Raw genomic sequence first — 6,978 nt, 5'->3', positions numbered from 1 at the left:
AGATGGAAATGACTAGCGTCGGCGCCATATTGAGAAGGTCTGATATAACTCTCAGCCCGTGGATGCCATCTTGAGTGGGTCATTTAGTTGTGTGCGATGCCGCCATCTTGGGGAGGAAAGACTGAACTCAAAGGTCTTCCTAGCGAAAAGAAAGGAAAGTAAGAACTGGAAAGATATAAGTACCATTTGAGGACCTGCTGTGTGCCAGGCACTGTCTGGTAATTTTCAAACGTTGATATGTTTTTCACAAGTAATATGATATAGGGATTATTATATTAATTTTAGTAGAAGTAACAATAATAGCTACAATATAATGGTTACTATGTGCCACGTTACGTATTTCAGCTTGCAAGAACATGAACTCCAGAAGCCAACTTCTGTGACCTTGGGAAAGTTTATTAACTTCGCTGTGCCTCAGTCCCCACATAGGAATGAAACAGTATTTACTTAGTGGGGTTTAATGAGAATTAAATGAGCTCTTCGATAAAAATATTAATGATTGTGATAGACTAATGGTCCCCCTCCTAAGGTTCCCATCCTCTAACCCCCAGAATTTTCAAATATGTTCAACCTTATTTAGCAAAGGGAATTTACAGATGTGATTAAATTAAAAATCTTGATATAGGGATATTGAGTGGACCCCATGTAATCACAAGGGTCCTTGTCAGGGATGCAGAAGGATCAGAATCAATGAGGCAAATAGAAGACGCTCCACTGTGGGCTTTGAAGAAGGAAGATGGGACTACTGCCGAGGAATAAGGGCAGTCTCTAGAAACTGAGGAAAAATTAATCCTGTAGACACTCCAGAAGGAATGCAGCAGCGTCTGACAACTAGATTTTAGCCTTGTAAGGATTGTTTCAGACTTTCCACCTCCAGAACTCTAAAAGAATAAATCTGTGTTGTTTTAAACTACTAAATTTGTGGCAATGTGTTACAGCAGCAAAAGGAAACTGATGCAAATGGTAATGATCGTAGCAATGGCATCACTGCGTGTCAGGCACATGTGGAACTCTCCTCCTGGATTATTTTGCTTAATCCTTGAGTGAGCTCAGAGGTGGGAGCTATTATCTCCATTTTACAGAGGAGAAAAATGAGGCCCAAGAGGTTAGTGACATGCCAGAGGGCATTTGCTGGCTAGCAGGTGATGGAGTCTAGAGTCAAAGAATAACTCAAGAGATTGAGTTAATTGTTTGCACCCTATATATTTGTAAAAAGAAGAGCCCATATAGGTTCACTTCATCTAAAAAAGGCTAGAACAGGATTATTTTTTTAAGAGGGACGTGGGGAGAAGGGCCGTAAACAGAATAGAAATCTGTTGGTACTAGGGCCAGTCAGAGTGTTTGGATCTTGGGAAGCTGGAAGGAAAGTAATTTTAGTTGTTCAGGGATGCCGTGGAAGACCTTGAGAGTTTAGTTTTCACTGTGTAACACCTGCCAGTGTCTTCGTTGTCATCCCCATGTTTTTAGGCAGGTTTGCACCATCACCTGACTAGAAGTTCTTGCTCCTTTGGCATCCAGCTGTTTTAATTGCCTGCCAAGCCATTTGATTTACTAAGAAAAGGCCAATGAGTCTCCTTTATTCCCCCCAGCCCTCAAACACAAAGTCTGGAGAAGCAGGAAAAGCTCAATCATGGGTTCTCCAGAATGCCCTCCTGGCATGCCAGTGGTTTCTCACCTATCCCATTTCCTCAAATTCCCCTCTTCCTCTGATGCTTTCCAAACATCTGAGTCTACCTGGAATCATCTTGCTCTACCAAGCACAAAAATTGAGGCCGTAGCCCTTATGTTCTTTACCAGGCCACACTGTGTTCCTAGGGTGTCACCTTCTGAACCAGACTTCAGGCCTGTGTCTCGTGCACAGACCTCGGTCTGTCCTGGAAGCGAGGGGAAGGCAGGGATGAACTGGACTGGGGAAAGAGCACAGGATTTCCTCTGAGGAGGCTGGGACCTGGTCCCAGCTGTGTCCCTTGAGTTTCCTTCAGAATGTCATGTTGCCCCACTGAGCCTTGCTTCTCATACTCAGTGGGGCACACAGATGTTTCAGATGAAGATTGTGGAAATGATTTCCAAGCTGAAAAGTGCTGTGCACACATCACTCGTGGGCTACAGAAGTTATGCTCAGCACCAATTTTCTTGCGGGAGAAGGTGTGTGCTTGACGGTGGTCTGTGTCGTGGCAGGCTGTGCGATAGACATGAGCAGGGCAAGGACCACAGGCCCGGTACAGAAGGTCACCCACGGGGAAAGCCCGGGGACCTAGCGACGGGCAACACTGGGCAAACAAGGGCCTCGCTCCCAGGGTAACCTTTCCTCCCCTAGCACATTGCTGGTCATGTGGTGTAGACCCCCTGTCCTTACAAACCGCTGGTCATGCAGCTCAGCGGACCCTCCCCTGACCTTTCCTCCCATGGCATGTTGCTAGTCATGTGGTAGACCCCGTGGAGGAGGAACAAGGGGCTTAAGAATGACCTCACATGACTCCCATATGGGACCTTGCACTGCCACTCCCTTGAGCATTAACCCGTAGGACACAGGTGGCAAACTCAAGGCCTGCGGGCTGAATCCAGCCCTCCAACTTGTTTTATCTGGCACCTTGTTTCTACCTGGTGGCAGCGCTGAGCTCTAGCTTAACTGTGAAGGAGTAGTTACATTTATACAGTCCTGAAATTACACTTGGCCCTTTAAAGGCAACCGAGAGGCTGATGTGGTCCCCGGTGAACATGAGTTTGACACTCTTGCCCTAGGGATGACACCCAGACCTCAGTTGTGTTTCAGCTCCAGGCCCAGAAAACAGCAAAACGAGGTGAGTGATGCCATGGCTGCCATCAGCACCAGCTGCATTGACTAATGACCCCCTGCCCTGGCGGTAACCAATCAGTAGAGACCACAACCCTGAAAGGACACACCTTGAAAGCTGATTAATATTCTATGGGAATCCTCCCCTGAGCCCCCCAGATCAGCACACCAGACAGCGGACCCAGTGCAGCTCTCTCCGTGGAGCATGCCCACACCTCCCCCAGCCCTCTTCCCCCAGGTACATTTTCCTGGTCTCTCTCTCTCCGCTAAGCTGCTTTTGCCTCTGTACCTCATTTCCTAAGCCGATTTCTTCTACGGCTCACTTCTTCTGCCCCTGAGATTTTTTAAACAAACTTTCTCTTACAGTTTTGAGTCTTGGCTCTGAGTTCTCCCTTAGCCAGAACTCAAGAACTGAAGCTGCTGACCACGGTCCGGTCTGCCTTTAGCAGTTCCACACCTGGTGCCACTTCACCTCCAACGGCGTGACATTGCGTGTTTTGTGGTGGTGTCGGCTCCAGTTTGTCCTCATCCTGGCTGGGTCCCAAAGCAGTGGGACTGGTGGGGGATCCATTATCTTCTTCCTTCTCATCTCTTACTGAGGTTTAATTGTCAAATCTCCTAGGTGCTTTAAAGAAAGGGCGAGAGAGGAGACCTTCAGAAACACACTGCAATTGTTTCCCTGTGAGAATGGCCACCAGGCCACGCTCTGATTTGTATAGGGGGCACTGCAGTCATTTTCCAACATGAAAGCTCATAGTGACATGATTACAGGCTAGAGCCTGTGCTGCTATTGTAGTGCTTTAATCGGTGGTTAAGTCAAAAGGTTTAATTTAGTCCAGGCCTTTTTATAGCACATGAATGATTTTTCTACATATCCTGTTTCCTCAAAATAAAAATGCATCCCTCCCCATGTGTCCAGCCCGCAGCACCTCAACCTTTGTTCTGTCTCCTTTGTATCAGCACACTGTCTCTGATAATAAATTACTCAGCAGTGGGCGAATTAGCTGAGCCCAATGTGTGAGAAAAGATTAGGTTGGACCTAAGTAAGGAAATGAGGTTCTAAACACAGGCACAGGATGAAGTGTGCAGATAACAAGACTCTTGCCCTGGATGACAAAGAAGCTAACCTTTATTAGCATCAGGCACAAAAATCTGTTATTGGCATTACCTTATTAAATTCCCACAGCAACTTCAGGGGTAAGTGCTATTATTATCCTTATTCTGCAGATGAGGAAACTGAGACACAGAGAAGCTAAATAACTTGTCCAAGGTCGAACAGCAAGTCTTGGTCCCAGGATTTGAACCCAGGCAGCCTAGCTCCAGGACCTCACGCTGTCCTTCCTTGGTGGGCCTGAGACTGTATTAGCATTGCATTCATTCATTTATTCATTCATCCATTCAACTATACTGGGGAAGGGGGCACTTTTTATAGGCGCCCCAGAATATTTCTGCAGGAGGGACCTGTCAGTAGGTCATTGCAGGCAGAAGGAATTGACTGGGTAAATGCCAGTGGCCTGATTGTGCAGGCTGGGACTGGACAAGGATCATGTGGTGCCTCGAGCTTATTTGCAGCTGAGCTTGCAAATGTGGAGTAACAGGATGGTGAGCAGCGCTTTTCCTGCAGCCCAGGAAATTGGCGCTTGAGACCACAAGAAGTTGAACACTGGAAGTGCTGAGATTTCTACAGCCTCCAGAAAAGTGCCAACCACAGGGCCCATGCTGCCCCCAACCTCAACCCAGTGGCTTACTAAGAGCAGAAGAGGATATCTTACCATGTTCAACCCCACCCCAGCTGCACCGCATGTCCAGAGATGGCTGCGTGGAGGCAGAGGAAGCCTGAAGCCCAGTGAGGGGCTCCAAGGGTGGGCACAGAGAGCAAGCCAGGTGGGGACATCCTTCAGAGGGTCTTAAAAGCCACAAACTTGGGAAAAGCAAGGAACAACCAAGGCTGGAGAAGCTAACAGCATTGCCTCTTGGCCCCTGATCCCTCCTTTTAGCCCTGTGTTAGTGTCTTAGGGCCAAACTGGGTAGCATAAAACAACAGAAATTGATTGTCTCGCTGTCCTGGAGACTAGAATTCCAAGTTCAACAGGTCAGCAGAGCCATGCTTCCTCTGTAGTCTATACAGGACTACATGCCCCCCTTGCCTCTTTTTAGCTTCTGGTGGTTTGCCAGTGAACTCTGATGTCGCTCCAACCCTCATCTTTGCTTGCTGTTCTTCCTGTGTCTCTGTCTTCATGTGGCCATCTTCCTATAAGGACACTGGTCATACTGAATTAGGGGCCCACCCTACTCCAGAGTGACTTCATCTAATTAATTACATCTGCAATGACCCTATTTCCAAATGAGGTCACATTTTGAGGTACTGTGGGTAAGACAACATGGAGAAACACATTTCAGCCCCAAACAGGTCCCAATGTCAGTACTGAAAAGAATCCCTTTTGCATTGCCTTGCTTTTGGGAGCAAGTCACCTGGATCAGCTTACTCTCCTGTGGTGCTTTATGTGTTTTAAGTCATCTAATTTTCATAATTACCTCACCTGGCAGGCACCTGTATCATCTCCACTTGACACATGAGGAAACTAAGGCTTGGGAGTGGGGGCTCCCCTGAGGCCATGAGGGAACTCCCAACCTCACACCCCTGCCTCTCCTAGAAGATGGGGTGTGTGCACCTGTCTCTCCCCTAGTTTGCCACCTTTTATGCATCCTACCTGCTCATCCTCATTGTTCACATGTCTAGAGATGGAAACAATCCAAGTTCCTCTGTAACCCCAAGTCTGATATGACACTGCACTCAAAAGAAGGAGGCCTCTGAGTCACACCCATTTTTCACAGACACTCACAGATTGCAGGACCTGGGGCAATAGCTACTTATTACGAATGCCCTGATGCCCACTTTAATTTCCTGTATAGTCTAGATGGACATGGAGACAGACAGCGGGGAGGTGCCCGCCCAAGAGGGGCTATTAATCCCACCAGAGGCACCATGGCAATGTTTATATCCCTCCTGGGTCCTGCGAGGGAGAAGTGGGCTGCAGATAAACTGGATGTTAGCCTGGGGACCTTGACCTTGTCATGAGGGAGCTGGGGTCATGGTCGTAAAGGACTGGGGCAGAATAGGATCACCAAGAGAAGAAGTAGAAGCTTCCTGAGTAAACAAGGCTCTGTTCATGAGCATACTTTCCCCATCTTTCCATTCCAAAGAGCCTCCCCCTGATACCCTAACTTCTACTTCTTCCTCCCAAAGAGTTCATCCTCACAATGACAGCTCACAGGGAATCTACTGTTTTCATGCTTTTGTTCATGCATTTGATATTCATTGCACATCCTGTAAGTACCTGTTCTGCACTGGGAGTCGTGCCCGTCACTCTGCATGTACCATCCTATTTCATCCTCATAGCAGCTGGGAGATAGACTCTTGTATCCATTTCACAGATGAGGAGACAGAGGCTTGGAGAGAGAAGGTGACTCACAGCAGATGGTAGTCCTAGAATTCAGTTTGGGGTGTCTGACCACAAAGACTTTGTTCTTTCTACCCATTATTCACTTACTCATTTATTTAACAGCTTTATCTTTGACCCTCGCATGTGTACCAGCTATTATACTGGAGATACAGAAACAAACAAGATGCAGCTGGTGCTTGTCTTGATGTCCTCACTTGCCAGGGGAAGACAGACACCCACCCACCCCCGCCCAGGTAAGCAGCACATTACCTCATCGTGAATCACGATCATTGCCATGAAAGGACAATGGCGATGTGACGTGATAACAGGAAATCATGAGGTGGCGGGAAGGGGAATCAAACACACATTGTGGAATTAGGTCAGGTGTCTCTGAGCAGGCAACATTTGAACTGTACCTGCATAATTGGAAGAGCAGAGGGGAAATACATTTAAGGAGGAGGGAGCAGCAAATACAAAGGCCTGGAGGTCTGAAAGAAGACCAGAAGGAAGGCAAGGGTGACTGAAGTAGAGTGAGTGAAGGGAAGCAGTTAGGATTTGAGAGAAGAGGCTGGTGGGCTCCATGTCCCGCAAGGCCTTGCAGATGAAGGTAAGGGCCAAGGATTTACGCTGGCTGCGATGGAAGCCAGGGGACGGTGTTTAGCAGGGCAATGGGAAGTCTCTTCTCTCAAGATGCTCACATTGTAGAGCAGTTCTCAGAGCTGTTGATATCTTGGGCCAAGC

Source organism: Phyllostomus hastatus, unplaced genomic scaffold, assembly GCF_019186645.2.
Source record: "Phyllostomus hastatus isolate PE091 unplaced genomic scaffold, TTU_PhHast_1.1 phas_contig_16, whole genome shotgun sequence".
NCBI lineage: Eukaryota > Metazoa > Chordata > Mammalia > Chiroptera > Phyllostomidae > Phyllostomus > Phyllostomus hastatus.
Note: the sequence above shows the minus strand (reverse complement) of the source record.